The 15,661-nt window shown below is 32.1% G+C and overlaps 1 protein-coding gene across 1 annotated transcript in view; it reads right to left on the bottom strand.

The window, feature by feature from the left end:
* LOC108686426 (putative U5 small nuclear ribonucleoprotein 200 kDa helicase) overlaps nt 1-15,661 on the bottom strand; it is a 54,272-nt gene that overhangs the window by 5,841 nt on the left and 32,770 nt on the right. The gene's annotated exons all lie outside the window — the stretch shown is intronic.

Here is a 15,661-nt window from a genome sequence, read left to right as displayed (position 1 = left end):
AATTTTAGGATAAAAAATTTGGGAAATAATGATTTTTTTCTTCGATATTGATAATTTTTTCGGATATTTTTTTAGCATTTCACGATTTTGACTATATTATTGTTCCAAAATTTAGTTTTTTCATTTATCCATAAGATTTTTGTGTAAAAATAGTTACAAAGATTAAAATATAAGTATAATGATTAATATAATATAATGTCCATAAATATATTTTATCTTTCATTATTATTGGAATCTTATAAATATAAATTATAGTAATTCCTAAAGATTCCTTAATGATATAAATGATTGAATATAACAGAGCAATAGGAGTCAAGCATGATAATTCTTGCATATGGTTAACAAAATAACTTTATTAATAATTAATCCACTTACATGTTTCGACTCACTTTTGAGCCATCCTCAGAAACAATATGTAATTAAAAAAAATTTTTTTTTACAAACTAATTCATTTCAATCAGCCACTTCCACCTATTAACGGAAATTATAATATAAAAACAAATTCTAATAACAATCTAAAATGTATTAAAATTATTTAATAAAATTATTAAATTTTTTGGGGGGGGAGGGAGCAAAAATGATTTATTCTAAAATAATAGAAGGTCACTAAACCAAAAATTCACCACATCACAATGTCACGTCCTGATTTTCGTGCGAAATGGCGCCTTCGCGGGGCCGCAGATGTGGGACGTCGGAGCTATTCCCTTGTCTTGACGTCAAACGATAAGGAAATACGATGGTCGTGATTCTTGGCCGAGCGGAAACCAAGAGGAGAGGAGACGGGGAGTGCTGTCATTCGAAAGTAAGGCACGACGTTGCTTACACAGAGAGATGCGCACAAGGGAAGAAGGAGACGAAGAACACGCAAATGACTGTAAGAAAGTATGCGTTTATTTGATCCTGCCGTGACTGCGGAGGGGCCACGCGTATGACGCACTGCCAATCTTTATAATCTTCGGAAGAGCGCGACGAGCGGGGCGCGATTATGGCGGATTCTGATGACAGGCCCTCGGGAGTAGGATAGATCCACCGCAGGTTGAACTCTAAGGTCCAGTGATATTCCCGGACGAACGCGCGCAGGGCTTGTTCATGTTCGCCGGACGGGGCCTATCGTTCATCCCTGCGAACATGATAGAGTTGGCGATATTATGAATTCGATTTTCGATTGGAAATGTACGCTGACGCTGACGCGGGCATACGGCTAGGCTACGGCTAGAACGCGCGGAGCCTTGTCTCTATCGAATTGCGGGAGGGAAGACGTAGGATTGACGTCTCCTGGTTTCCTTTTCTTTTGCGGGACCTGGCCTAGAGATAGTTGGATGAGCGACGGGGCAAAGGCTTGGCAAGATTGAGCAGCGAAGCGTTCTTTTAGAGCGCTTGCTCCCCGTTTGGAAGGCGGCCGTGTGCTCGAGGTCGAGCGGCAACCGAAATCAGAAGAGGCCGAAGCTTCTGAAAAGCTCACGACCTAACTAGAAGTAAGGATAGACGCGGGGAGGGAAACTTCGTACCAGGATACAAATCTGATTGGTATCTGAGGGTTGTCGCTCGGGATGTGATAATAGGTGGCCTCCCCCTTTAGGAACACTGCGATCGACATCAGTTGGTTTTGCGCCTAGCGCACTCAAAGGACAGATAACACACTGCACATAAAGGATACTTCGCGAAAGGAAGTTGCCAAAAAAATGAGAAAGAGAAAAATGAATAAAATAAACAAAATGATTCAAAATCGACTTGGCACTGAGACTAATCAATAAGAATTTTACATCTGTGGCGAGAGTTAACATTTTATGTGACCTTTACACTGGATAATAACATAAAATGTTAACTATCGTTATAGAGAATTTAATCACTTTATCGCCAAGAACGATTTTACATAGAAGAAATAACAAATTGTAGCAATAAGTTATTTTAAGTTACGTTCGAATACAAAATCAACTTATTACACATATTAAGAGCAAGACGAACTATATCACAAAAGAAATAGTAGCTGTCGGCAGTTCTCGACTATTACAAATATTGCTTCTATTTTCACGAAGTGTGAGTGACCCGCAAAATGTTCCTGTTTATATACTCGTGCGGATTGTCTTTTAGCGGATACGGGATTGGCCAATCACAATCCTCGTTATAATTTAATATTGTTCTAGAATGTTCTACGCAAAAGTCGGTAACGACTATTATAATTGTTATAATTGATTTGATTCCGGATTATTGAGGTATTAAGATTATTTAAAGAGCCACTAGTGGTGACTTTTATACATATGCCGCTCCTGCGGCATTCTCTGCAGTCCCTTTACTTGTATTACAGTTTTTATGTGCGAATTTTTGGTATTGAATCCGCGCAACAAATATCCTTTGTTCTATATTTTGTTTGTTTAAGCGCATCTACTGCATTTTTAGTCGAATTTTAGTTGTGAATCTTTCGTTATTGCGACGATTGGACAGTAATGGTCATTAGGACATGATGATCGTCGGCCAATTGTTCGTAGGTTTTTTTAATTAGTTAACTTTTTATTAATTTTGCAGAGAACGCGCAGTGTGTTTGTTCTAATCTTTCTAACATTTGTTCATTTAATTACTAACCTATTGCCTTTTCATTTCGTCGCGAAGATTTGTCTAATTAATTTGTCGGGATTTGTCGGAAAATTGCATGATAGGGTCACTGATTAGCGCAGGCGCAGTGCGTCTTATGATCACGCGTTAGTCGCATGGTCCTGCGATTTCGTCCTCGCGTCGACGATAATATGAATATTGTTTGTATGTTATGGACGCAACGATTTTAGTTTCGCTACTGTGATCGAGATCGTTGACTCTGCAATGGTACCCGCGTCACAAGTGGTAAAAGTTCGCCACTGCAATAGATGCAGTTTTTAATTTGAGCGGCGAACGTTACACGCAAACACTTAAATTTTATCGGTTTAGTCAAAACCCCAGTCTTTGATCCAGTCTTTTGAAATTAATGAATAATTTTAATACACTAAAACATTAATTACAAAAAAAAAGAAAAAAAGAAGGAAAGAAAATTCTGATATTAATTATAGTCCAGACAGATATTAAAACCAAAATTGAATCTTTAATAATTTAATCTTAATATAACAAAGAATGTACACTGAACGTACACTTTGTTTTAGGTGTATATATTATATGTAAAAGTTATTCATTAATTTCAACATAATTGACACTGATTCGCTGAATGGTCAAAGACTGGGTTTTGATTTAAATGTTTGCGATATAGTGAATTTTTGGTTTAATGAGCTACCTTCTATTATTTTAGAATAAATCGTTTTTGCTCCCTTCCCCCCTCAATAAATTTACCTTTTAATAATTTTAATACATTTCAGATTGTTATTACAGTTTATTTTTATATTATTTCTGTTAATAGGTGGAAGTGGCTCACTGAAATGAATTAGTTCGTAAAAAAAAAATTGTAATTACAACATCATATTGTTTCTGAGGATGACTCAAAAGTGAGCCGAAACATATAAGCGGATTAATTATTAATAAAGTTGTTTTGTTAACCGTATTGATTTGCATAAGAATTATGCTTGACTTCTATGCCCTGTTATATCGATTTATAACCATTTTGAATATTTTATATTGCACTTCAATTTTAAAAGTTAATGTTATATATAATTAAAGTTATATTATAATTAAAAGTAAATGTTTCATACTGTTATTAATACAAAATAATATTTTACTAGTCTAATTAACACTGATTTGTTCTGATTGTAATAATACATATTCTAAATTTAAATTAGTGAGCAAATCTCTAATTACGTTTATTGAATCTCTAATTACTCTTGAATCAATATTATATTGAAATGTTGTATCAAAAATAATTAAAATATAAAGTACAAATATAATCAATATGTAACAAAACAGTATCTATTATGCTAAAATATTATCCATATTAATAACATTACTTATTTAGCTTTTAAATATAAAATATCTATCGTTCAAATAATTATATTGAAATAACTATATGTTTTTTTATTAATTTTAATTTGGTCAAAAATATTAATTACAATAAAAACTAGTTTTTTATTCGATACTTTTCTCCGAAATCAAAAAGACTGTATTTTTTACATCTCTATGCTAATTCTAATTCATTTCTATACTCGAGAGAAAAGGATAAAATCTAATCAGATCAAATTATATCTCAGCATATCAAATTATATAGTATATGATCAGATACACGCTTAGATATAACTTCTCATATCAGATCTGAAAAATAATAAGCCGAACCGTTCACCTAAACAATCTATCGGAATGTTAATCATATTTAAATTAATAAACCATTCATTATGTAAAGAATCAAATATATCTTACAACGTAAAGAATCAATTTGTATTTTATTCTAGTCTCTACAAGATTTAATCACAAATGGCCTTTCCTCACACGTTAAAAAAATTTATGACATGAAAATTTGTTGGTTAAAATGTCCTGTTAGAAAATCATTTATAAAATCAATTGCTTGGACTGTAAAGGCATATGGGTCTTAAGATTCACATTAAAAGACAGCTTAATACGAGAATTGAAGAACACCTGATATTAATATAACAAAAAAAGCGAATCATTGTTGGTTATTTCTAACCATCGATTATTTAAAAATGATTCGATTGGGATCATGTACAAATTTTGAATAACGAATCATTCTTTATTAAGAAAAATATTTTCGAAATAATCCATATAAAAAGACAACAAAAAGGTTCAAATAAGCAAAGTGATATGGATGCTTTTTAATCATCTTCATTATCTTCTTCCATCCTTAATTTCTTCTCTGCTTAATAACTCCTACTTCCTCCAAGTTTAGTTATCTCGATTTTTTACTTTTACTTGTCTCATTATCGATCCTAAATATAATCACATTGGAAATCTATCTTTTTTTTGTATTATAGTAACACATTTGCAATATATAAAGGTATTTTTTTAAATATCTTTTTTTTCTTTTCTTTTTTTTTCTTGGTTTTGTTCTTGAAAAAATTATATAAAAATATTCCGTTATACAGGTTAATCTGTTCAATTTTGTAATTTAATTTGCAAATAGTTTTTTTTGTATATGATATAAAAAAATCCATTTTTTTTTGAGACTCTGTTAATTTATTTGAAGTAATCTATGATGCCAAATCTAGACACACCGCTACAATTTATCACAAAATTTAAAGAAGCAGGGCCTATGTTTTTGAACAACGAACAATTTGGTCATCATCTTGTTGCGTAATTAAGATTATTTCATTTTTGGAAAAATGTATAATACGTGCGTAGAGTTACCAGAGTTACAAGTAATTAATTACTTTTTAAATTGCACATTCAATTGACAATTGAAATGATCGAATTCAATTTAACATCATTCTGTTGACAATTGATTTAAGCAAATTTAATTGAAACTCGTTTAATTGACTATTAAATAATCGACCGATGAGCGCGCATTATGATGACAGACCGAGCAGATTCACTTATTCAACGATTTTTCGAAATTAATATTAGGTGTACAACTTTGGTTCCGCCGTTTTTTTCCCGAAATTCGAGACTTTATTGTAAAAAACTGGTTATACATTTATGATTCAAAATATTGTCCATCGCTGGCCACTACTTTCTCCCATCTTTCGGGTAGCGTACGAATCCCGCGTCGAAAAAACTGATCATCTTTTGAGGCTATCCACGAATTGATCCAATTTTTTACTTCTTCATAAGACCGGAAGTGCTGATCAGCCAGGCCGTGTGCCATTGATCGAAACAAGTGATAGTCAGAGGGAGCAACGTCTGGAGAATACGGTGGGTGGGATAGGACTTCCCACTTCAACGTTTCCAAGTATGTCTTGACCACTTTCGCAACATGGAGTCGAGCATTGTCATGCTGCAAACCTTTATCGTGTCTCTCGTTGTATTGCGGCCGTTTGTCTTTCAATGCTCAGCTCAAACGCATCAATTGCGTTCGATACCGATCGTCTATGATTGTTTCAGTCGGTTTTAACAGTTCATAATACACTACGCCGAGCTGGTCCCACCAAATACAGAGCATGACTTTGGACGTCAAAATCACCGTTCTTGAAGCGTTGAAACCACTCCCGACACGTTCTTTCACTAATAACGGCCTCACCATAAGTATTTGAGAGCATTCGATGAGCCTCAGCCGCAGATTTCTTCATATTGAAGCAAAAAATTAAAACCTCCCGCAAATGACGAGAATTTGGCTCGTAAACTGACATTTTCAATCGAGAATAACTTTATGAGACACTTTATGCAGACACAAATCGACTAATATTTCTATGGGGTTATGTTGACAGATGCTCAAGTTTATTGTATGACGTCTATGATCTATTTATTTCGACCACTACTTACCGCTAAAGCCATCTATAAAACGGCGGAAGCAAAATTGTACACCTAATATCTCATTTAATATATCTCATTTAATTGCAAAAATTGTAAAATATTTTTGACATGATAAAAGGAAACAAGATATAACAGTGCGCAGACTATACATCAAGAGCAGCCAAATCAAATCTAATTATTCAAATGCTAGAAAATCAAATGCGTTATTCAAATACTAGCTCTATTGGTTGAACAAATTGACTATCCATTGCGCATCCATGAATTGTTACACCTTGTTTTTTTTCATCATGATTGTTGATGATTTTTTTTACAGTTGGTGGTATCCATGGAATAAAAAAGGAAGAAATCAAACTCTAAAATGAAGAGTTGTTTCACAAGAGTGTTCACTTTTCACGCTCACTGAAGTCACTAGATTTATAAAATCTCGTAAATGATTTCTGAAATGATGGAAGTGCACATAGCACGATTTCAACACATAGTACACAATGGATGAATTGAATACTGCTATCTTAACTGTGCAAAATTTTCGTAGACTTTCATCAGTATCTGCTCTTCTTTGCTCGAAAATGTTGAGATTATTTCACGTATTTCATCTTCTGAATTGTACTTACATGTATCTTTCGTGCACTTTTATGCACTGTAAACTTTTTACACAAATAAACTTATATGTGTCAATAGCAGTCAACTTATATTTGACAAAGTCAGTGTCATCAAAGTTAATTTGGCTGTACATAGTGTCAATTAATCGTCAATTAAATGATGTTCAATTGAATTCGCCTATTTCAATTGTCAATTCAAGGACTTTTAATTAACTCCGCTTAAGGCTGACTAGTCACGGCAGTTATATTGAAATCGTCAGACGTCAGAAGCGAGGAATGACACGTAAATTTATATTGCACGCCATTTTAAAATAAATTTGGAAATGAAATGACGAGATCACTTTAAAACACTTGTAAAAATCGACAAAAACTATCCTTTCCTTTCTTGACAGTCAGTAAATGATCATAAAAGGCACATAAAGTGGGCTATATTCGGACAGAAACACGGTCCGATAGCTATTGAAACGAATAAAATATACGCTTTTACATATAAAATTCCAAGATAACTTTAGTTTTCATCGATAATTACTACTTTGATAACTACGTCATATAGACGTTCACAATTAAGCAAATAATAACGAAATGGCACACAACATAAATTTCGTCGTCCAAATGTCACTTTTCCACGCCTATAAGTTTTTTGGTCCTTTATCACGATGTGGCGCTATAAAAAAAAACAAGCACGAACCCACGTCCGTGTATTCGCCTACGGCGCGCCGAGAGTGAACAAGACAGTGAGCTCCTTCTCACACTCGCTTGTTTTCAACGATCAAAAATGCTTTCTCAGCAATCTCGACAGCAATGCTCGGCGGCCCTAGGCATCAATAAGGGGTGGAAGGGTATCCCAAATAATTGAAATAATATAAGTTTTAATAAATTGTAATAATAATGTATCTCTCCTATTAATCCAGAATAGTATAAATCATGTTAAAATGCAACAGTTTACGAGATATTATTTACGATTTTTCATGCGTTGTACTCCTTTATAAATTCGAGTAGCAAGAATAGTTCAGTAGAAGTAGAATTTTACCGGAAAAAATTATAAATTAGCATTTCTTTTCACGAAAGTCTCGAAAGACCATCAGAAAAGAAATGCGTATTTTTGAGACTCGAGACTTGTGAAGAAAATATGCGAAAAAAATCGAATAGTTGCAAAGAGCACATTTTTCACTCTTAAAAACGAAAAATATTAATTGTATGAAAAAATAAACTAGTATAAAAAAATGTAGATATTCGAAATAACTACAAAATGAAATGTGAAACATTAAAATCGAACTATTAGTTTAATAGAAAAAAAATAAAAAACACCGAAAAAGACCTTTTTTTCATTCATTCTTTGTTCATTGAGATTTAAACACAAAGCTTTAAAATTCTCGTAAAATGTAACCTTCGTAATGACGAACAAATCTAGCCTTGAACAAGCCTGAAATGTTCATTAGTTTTTGCAAAAAATTATTTGTTTAATAAAAACTCTGCGGAAAATGTAATTTCTTCATCTTTGAGCAGTCGCACAGCAATTTACAGGGGTGATTTTTCTTCTTCGAGAATTGAAACTATCACGTATATTTAATAATAAAACAATTTTTTGCTGTTAAACTATTATAAAACAACTTTCAAAAGTGGATATCTTTTTCCGTATAAAAAAATGGAAATAATTCCATTAATATGCATCATATCAAATAGCGTGTGAAGCATTCTACATCTGACATTTTTCTACGAAAAAAAAAAAGATTACCCTCCGATTATTAGAAGTCGGGGGAGATAACAATTTTTTTTCAAAAAAATCACTGTGGCCCTAATTTTTTAAGAAGATTAAGAGTCTAGCACTAATTTATCAAGGAAAAATTGAATTTGCTGTTAAAAAAATTCTCGAATTTTTTGCTGCCGAAAAAGTTTGTTTAAAACTATTGGAAAGTTGAAGAACGCGAGCGAGGCAGTGCGCCGAGCGGAGTGAGGGAAGCCGGCGCGCAGTCGAGTGGAAAAAATCGGGCCGTTCGGCAATTCGCGTGTATTTGATTTCGTGTGTTAAAATTTGTTAAATTTATATTTTCTCAGCAATAAATTGACGCGGAAATCTGATTTTTTGTTTAATCTCGACGAGATATAAATAAATAGCTTAATCAACTTGTTTCGCAAGTAATTCGCAAAGTAATAACCATGAAATTTTTAGCTTTTGTTTCTTGAATTTTTATTTTTTCGATTTATTACTAAAAAATCTCGTTTGAATATGCATGTCTGATTAACAAATTTAAGTCACATTATTATGTTTCTTTATTTAATATGCTGTAAAAAGTATCCAATTGGAAGTATCCATTTGGAATTAAATGTATGGAATTATCAATACAAAATTGTTTTTGTGAATTTAATTGCAGATGCAAATATGACATATGTAAACAAATAATAAATAATTTGCCAAATGCTAATGTAACTGTTGAATATAGTTGCAAAATATATTTTTCATGTAACACTAATTTACTTTTATATTTGCGAAAGTTAAAGTTATATCTTTAACAGTTGCCAAATTACTTATTAATTATTTGTTTACATTTGTTACAGACGGAACTCTTAATCTTAAAAATTAGAGCCACAATGATTTTTTGAAAAAAAAATTGTTATCTCGGCTCCTAATAATCGGAGAAGATATAATTGGAAAAGAGAGAATAATTCTTTTTTTTTTAAATTCGTAGAAAAATGTCAGATTTCGAATGCTTCACATAGCTATTTAATATGATGCATATTAATGAAATTATTTCATTTTTTTATATGGAAAAAAATACCCATTTGTTAAAGTCGTTTTATAACTGTTTAAACTGTAAAAAAACGTTTTGTTATTAAGTGTACATGATAATACAACTCTTGAAGAAGAAAAATCACTCCTGTAAATTATTGTGCGACTGCTCAAAGATGAAGAAATTAAATTTCTGCAGACAGGTTTTTAGTGAACAAATAGCTTTTTGCAAAAACTAATGAACATTTCAGGCTTGTTCAGGGGGCTAGATTTGTTCGTCATTACAAAGGCTACATTTTACGAGAATTTCAAAGCTTTGCGTTTAAATCTCAATGAACAGAGAGCGAGTGAAAAAAAGACCTTTTTCGGTGTTTGTTATTTTTTTTTCTACTGAACTAATAGATCGATTTTAATGTTTCACATCTCATTTTGTAGTTATTTCGAATACTTACATTTTTTATATCAGTTTTTTCACAATCAATATTTTTCGTTTTATGTGCTTTTTACAACTATTCGATTTTTTTTGCATATTTTCTTCACAAGTCTCAAATATACTTTCTTTTCTGATGGCCTTTCAAAACTTTTGTGAAAAGAAATGGTTTGTAATTTTTTTCCGGTAAAATTCTACTTCTATTGAATATATATTATATTCTTGTTCCTCGAATTTATGAAGAAGGGATATACTATAATGTAACATCCATAAAAAATCATAAACAATTAAATATCTCGTAAAATGTTGCGTTTTAACATAATTTATACTTTGGATTAATGGGAGGCCTACACTATTACTACAATTTATTAAAACTTATATTATTTAGAATGCCTCTCGACTCTTATTGATGCCTAGGGACACGTCGAGCGACCGAGATTGCCAAGAAAACATTTTCAGTCGCTTAAAACCAGTGAGAAGGAACTCGTTCAGGCACACGGACATGGGCTCGTGCTTAAGTGTGTGACTACCGGTTTCGCCAAACCGCCGTCTGATTCTGGGTCGCCACCGTTAACGCGGAGTTCTTGGAGGCTCTCTGAATAGTTAGAATACTTAAATCAATTAATTGAATGATGTTCAATTGACGCTCATTTCATTTTTTAATTAAACATCTCTTAATTAACTCGTTTAAATCAATCATCAATCGAAAAGTATTAATTAAATTTTCTTAAATCAATGATTAATTGAATGACATTTAATTGATTGATGAATTCTCATTTTAATTTTCAATTAAACGTCTTTTAATTATTTTTGTTTATTAATTTTAAAAACTTTAATTGATAATATGAACAATTCTGGTGCGTACTAACATCACAATTTTTTTTTACATCTCACAAAATTTGAATACGTGCGTTTCGTTTTATGTTTCAATAATATTATAAATTCTTATAACACTGAAGTTGTTATTATTATAAAGGATCAAAACGTACTGACAAAAAAAATTATTAAATTTTAATAAATATTTTTTTAAATCCTAACGAAATATTTACTAAACACATATTTATTAAATACAAGAACCACTTTATCATTTTTTTCATTTATCTAAATATGGTATTCATTTACCGTAAATAAATATTCCGCTAGGAATATTCAAAGAAATTATTCAGTAAAATTAATAAATTTTTTCTCAGTATCTGTTTGCAGATGTGAGATATTAAGTTATTAATATCAATATAAACATCCAGCATGATTTCTTAATCTCTTAGTTTTAAATTTTTATTCATCAGAACCTTATTATTTATTTGGAATTAAGTTTGAATATATTGGGAGTATGCATTAATTTTAAGGGATTTTTTGCTAAAAATATGGCTTTATTGTGAAAAAATGGTTACAATGGATCATTCAAAATATTGATCGCTAACTATTACTTTTTCCAATCTTTTTGATAATAGATGGATTCCACGTCGAAAGAACGACACATCTTTTGAGGTTATCCATGAATCCATTTTTTGGTATCTTCATAAGAATGAAAGCGCTGCTCAGACAGGCCATGAGTCATTGATCGAAATAAGTGGTAATCAGAAGGAGCAATATCTGGAAAATACAGTGGGTATAATAGAACATTCCATTTAAACGCTTCTAACGTTTCTTTGATCGGTTTCGCAACATGTGGCTGAGCATTGTCGCGCTGGAAAACTTTGTCGCGTCTTTTCGCATAATCTGACCGTTTTTGCTTCAATGCTCGGCTCAATTGCATCAATTGTTGTTGGTAGCATTCCCCAGGTTTCGTTGAAGCAGCTCTTAATACACTACATCCAGCTGATTTCACCAAGTACAGAGCATGAGCTTGGCGCCATGAATATTCGGCTTTGCCGTCGATGTTGATAGTTCGCCTGCACCATGATTTTTTGAGCTTCAGATTATCGTAGCGTATCCATTTTTCATCACCCGTCGATGCAAAAAACTTTTTCTTCTGTGTCTTTGGAGCAATAATTCAGGTCATTTTGCGCCTTTCAATGTCCCTCGGCTTCAACTCGTACGACATCCAATTTCCTTACTTTTGAATCATTCCAATGACCTTCAAACGTCTGGAAATCGTTAATCGATTAACATTTAATGATTCTGCAAATTCTTCTTGCGTTTGATTCGGGTCTTGATCGAGTAAAGTTTCCATTTCCTCATCTTCAAACTTTTCCGGCTGGCCTGGATGTTCCTTGTCTTCCATGTCACCAAAATCACCTTTTTTATAGCGTCGAAACTAGTACTCACATGTTGAAATCGATGGAATATAATTACTATAAGCTTCCGACAGCGTTCGTTGACTTTCAGCAGCAAATTTTTCTTCAAATGAAAGTAAAAAAGCAAAGCTTCCTGCAAATCGCGTTGTTGGCACAAAACTTGACATATTCAATGCTCAAAAAAACAATATTGTTTACACTTCGGCAAAATGACACATACTAAAGTCACATGATGAAACTTTGGACATGAAGGAAGAACAATATGGCCCGATACGATAGTACTAGTTACGCCATCTCTTAAAAATCCTTGCACACTCACAATATAATTATTAACAGAACAATCGATTTGCTAAATCAATTATTGAACTTACATATATTCTAAATATTCTAAATTGATATTCTAAATTGCACATTTCGATGATGTTAATTCGCAAATCAAATCAAAAGTTACAAGTCAAATGCAAGTTGATTACAAAATGAGAGAATAAACTAAAAGACATTGAAATATTACGTTATTGTTAATAAGTTCAAATATATTAAAATTCTGTATCTTTTTGTAAGTTTGTAAACTGTTTTTTATTCATGAACATATATCATCTTGGAAATAAGTCGTTTCCGAAAAATAATTTCTTCATCTTTTATACATTATCCCAATCAAATTGATGAAATAATTCACGCTTGCGTTATATACTAGTTGCGTAGTACTCAAGTAGCGCCATCACATCAGTCAAGTCAGGCGTAATATAGACGCTCAAGTAAAATTAGCATTAAATATGCTGCGTTAAATAACCAAACGATTTAAATTTATTTAAAAATATCTGTAAAAAGATACTGTTGTGTAATTATAGAAAATGCAAAAATTTTGAAAAAGAACAATTAAACTAATATTTTACAGTTTTCCATCAAAAAATGATTAATTGGATAAAAAAAATGATAAATGTTGAAAACAACGGAGCCATTTCTATGATCTTAACTTTGATATATATCAAGATCATGATCATGAATGATCTACAGAAGAATTTAATTTATACTCGTTATTCGTTCAAAATAGGGATGTTCACACTGTGATTTTCTAGATAGAAGATATTACAATATTTCATGTATCAATACCTTAATAATTAATTACATTATGGATAGGGCGCAGAATAAATGTGAAGAATGTTTGATATCATACACAAAGAAGAAGTGCTTATATCTGAACTCGTTACACTAAAGAAACAAAGTTTCTTACCAACTATGCTTTACAAAAAGGAACTGAACAGATTCTAGTACATTTAGTACTTAGTATCTAATTTGCATCACGCCTGAGTGGATGTTGTATAGAGATTTTCGTACAGAGATTTCGTACATCCTAATATCCCCCGTATGTACGAATAATCTTAACAATATGTTAATCTTATTTGAGTAATATGGTACATTCTTTAAACTTAGATGCATATAGTCTTTTGATTAAAGCATCAACTATCATTTCGATTGTTGGCAAGTATTCGATAATGATATCACTATTTTCCGTCTTTTCTCTGATAAAGTGATCTCAATGTGCTTCATCCGGAGCCTATATCCGCCGTTCCTCACCAATTTAATTGTTCCTACTCTCTAAATCTCGTGAAGAAGAAATCTCACTCAAAGAAACCGAAGATTTAACCTGTCTTGAAAAAAGAGTGGAAATACGACTATTCTTATTCAAGAGTGATAGATTTTCACTTTTTTTTTTTAGAATGAGATTTACTCTTTTGAAATGAGATTCACTTCAAGAGAGTGAAATCTCAATCTCTTTTTTTGAATGTAATATTCGAGTGAGATTTCACTCCATGAGATTTAGAGAATACATTGTTGTTATACAGTTTTGTAGAGGGTGACACAAATGAGGTTGTAGGTTCCTTGCTAATGCACAGCCACATCGCCTCCTTACAATTAGCAGATAAATCCATATACTCGTCATCGACAATGCTACTGTGTTCTGTAGCTTGCTTTGCCATGTAATGAATCCGCCCTGACAAACAGAAAAATATTATCCGACCGAATGAAGGATGTTACTTTCATTGACCTCACAATAGCTTATGATGCTTGAATTTCTGTTAGTGGTCTTTACTGAATTTTAATTTGTGTGATAATGTTCCTTTCAGATATCGGAATATTCAGCCATCCAATAGTTTTGGCTAATTTTTGCATGTAGCAGATTATTGTGCTTATCGCATATACTATGTCTGGTTCCCTGACTAACATACAGTAAGCTCCTCACTATTTCTCAATACGATATTTCTTTCATCTCTTCTACTTCTTTTTCTGCAGCATCATGTCACGACTCAATTTGTTACTTGGATTATATAATGTCAATGTTGATTTGCAATTTTTCATAACATTTCTTAATAATTTTCTTGATATACAACAGATTTAATCCAAACAGATCTTCTCTTTTGTCCGATCTCTTAAAATATTTAGCCCAAATAGTTGTCAAAATTCACCGAGACCCTTCATTTCAAAAATCTTCAATAATTCCTTCTTCAGCGTTAATAATCTTTGTCCATAAATCCTCATGCTCGAGAAATGCGGTCATTGCAAATTTCTACGATGAATAGTTCTCGCGTCCTCTCAATTTTTTAATGAATGGGATAATTCTACGCCTTCCAACATATTTGCAGGATTATCGGTACATTCTTATTCGATGTGTCTCTTACACGTGGCCAGAACTTTGTTATGCCGCGCGACCGAATCACTAAGAATTATGCATGACAGTATTTACCCTCTGCATAGAACAATATTCGGCGCGAATATTCAGGGATCTGTTATGCACGATTAATATCTGGGCCCATAACTTGTTAATAATTAGATTATGAATAGGATGCAGAATAAATGTGAAGAAATTTGGTATTATACATAAATAAATGCTCATATTTGAATCATCATTACATTATCTCATCGTTACATTAAAGAAATCACCAACAATGCTTTACAAAAAGATTGAACATACTCTAATACAGATATATATGAGAGAGGCGACAATCATCCCCTACTACTATCTTTAGCACATGTTCAGCATCGCCATATTTAGCCCGCTCCAGTTGACCAGTTCCCATGAAACTATTTATTCCATTGTAAAAATCATGAACTCCGTCAGGATGAGGTTAAGTATAATATTAATGTTTTTGTATTTTCTTGTTGAATAATATATCGATTAAATAATGCAATTAAAAAGGTAAACGGCATATTGTATACAATTAGTTTTATAATTTTATTGACTATATTATTGTAATAACGTTATATATTTTATGTAACATGATTATGTTTCTATTTTGCCAGAAAATATTTCGCAAATACATAAAGATTATAAGATAAT

The sequence above is a fragment of the Atta colombica genome, unplaced genomic scaffold, assembly GCF_001594045.1.
Source record: "Atta colombica isolate Treedump-2 unplaced genomic scaffold, Acol1.0 scaffold18, whole genome shotgun sequence".
Classification (NCBI taxonomy): Eukaryota; Metazoa; Arthropoda; class Insecta; order Hymenoptera; family Formicidae; genus Atta; species Atta colombica.
This window is presented reverse-complemented; position numbering and strand designations above follow the sequence as displayed.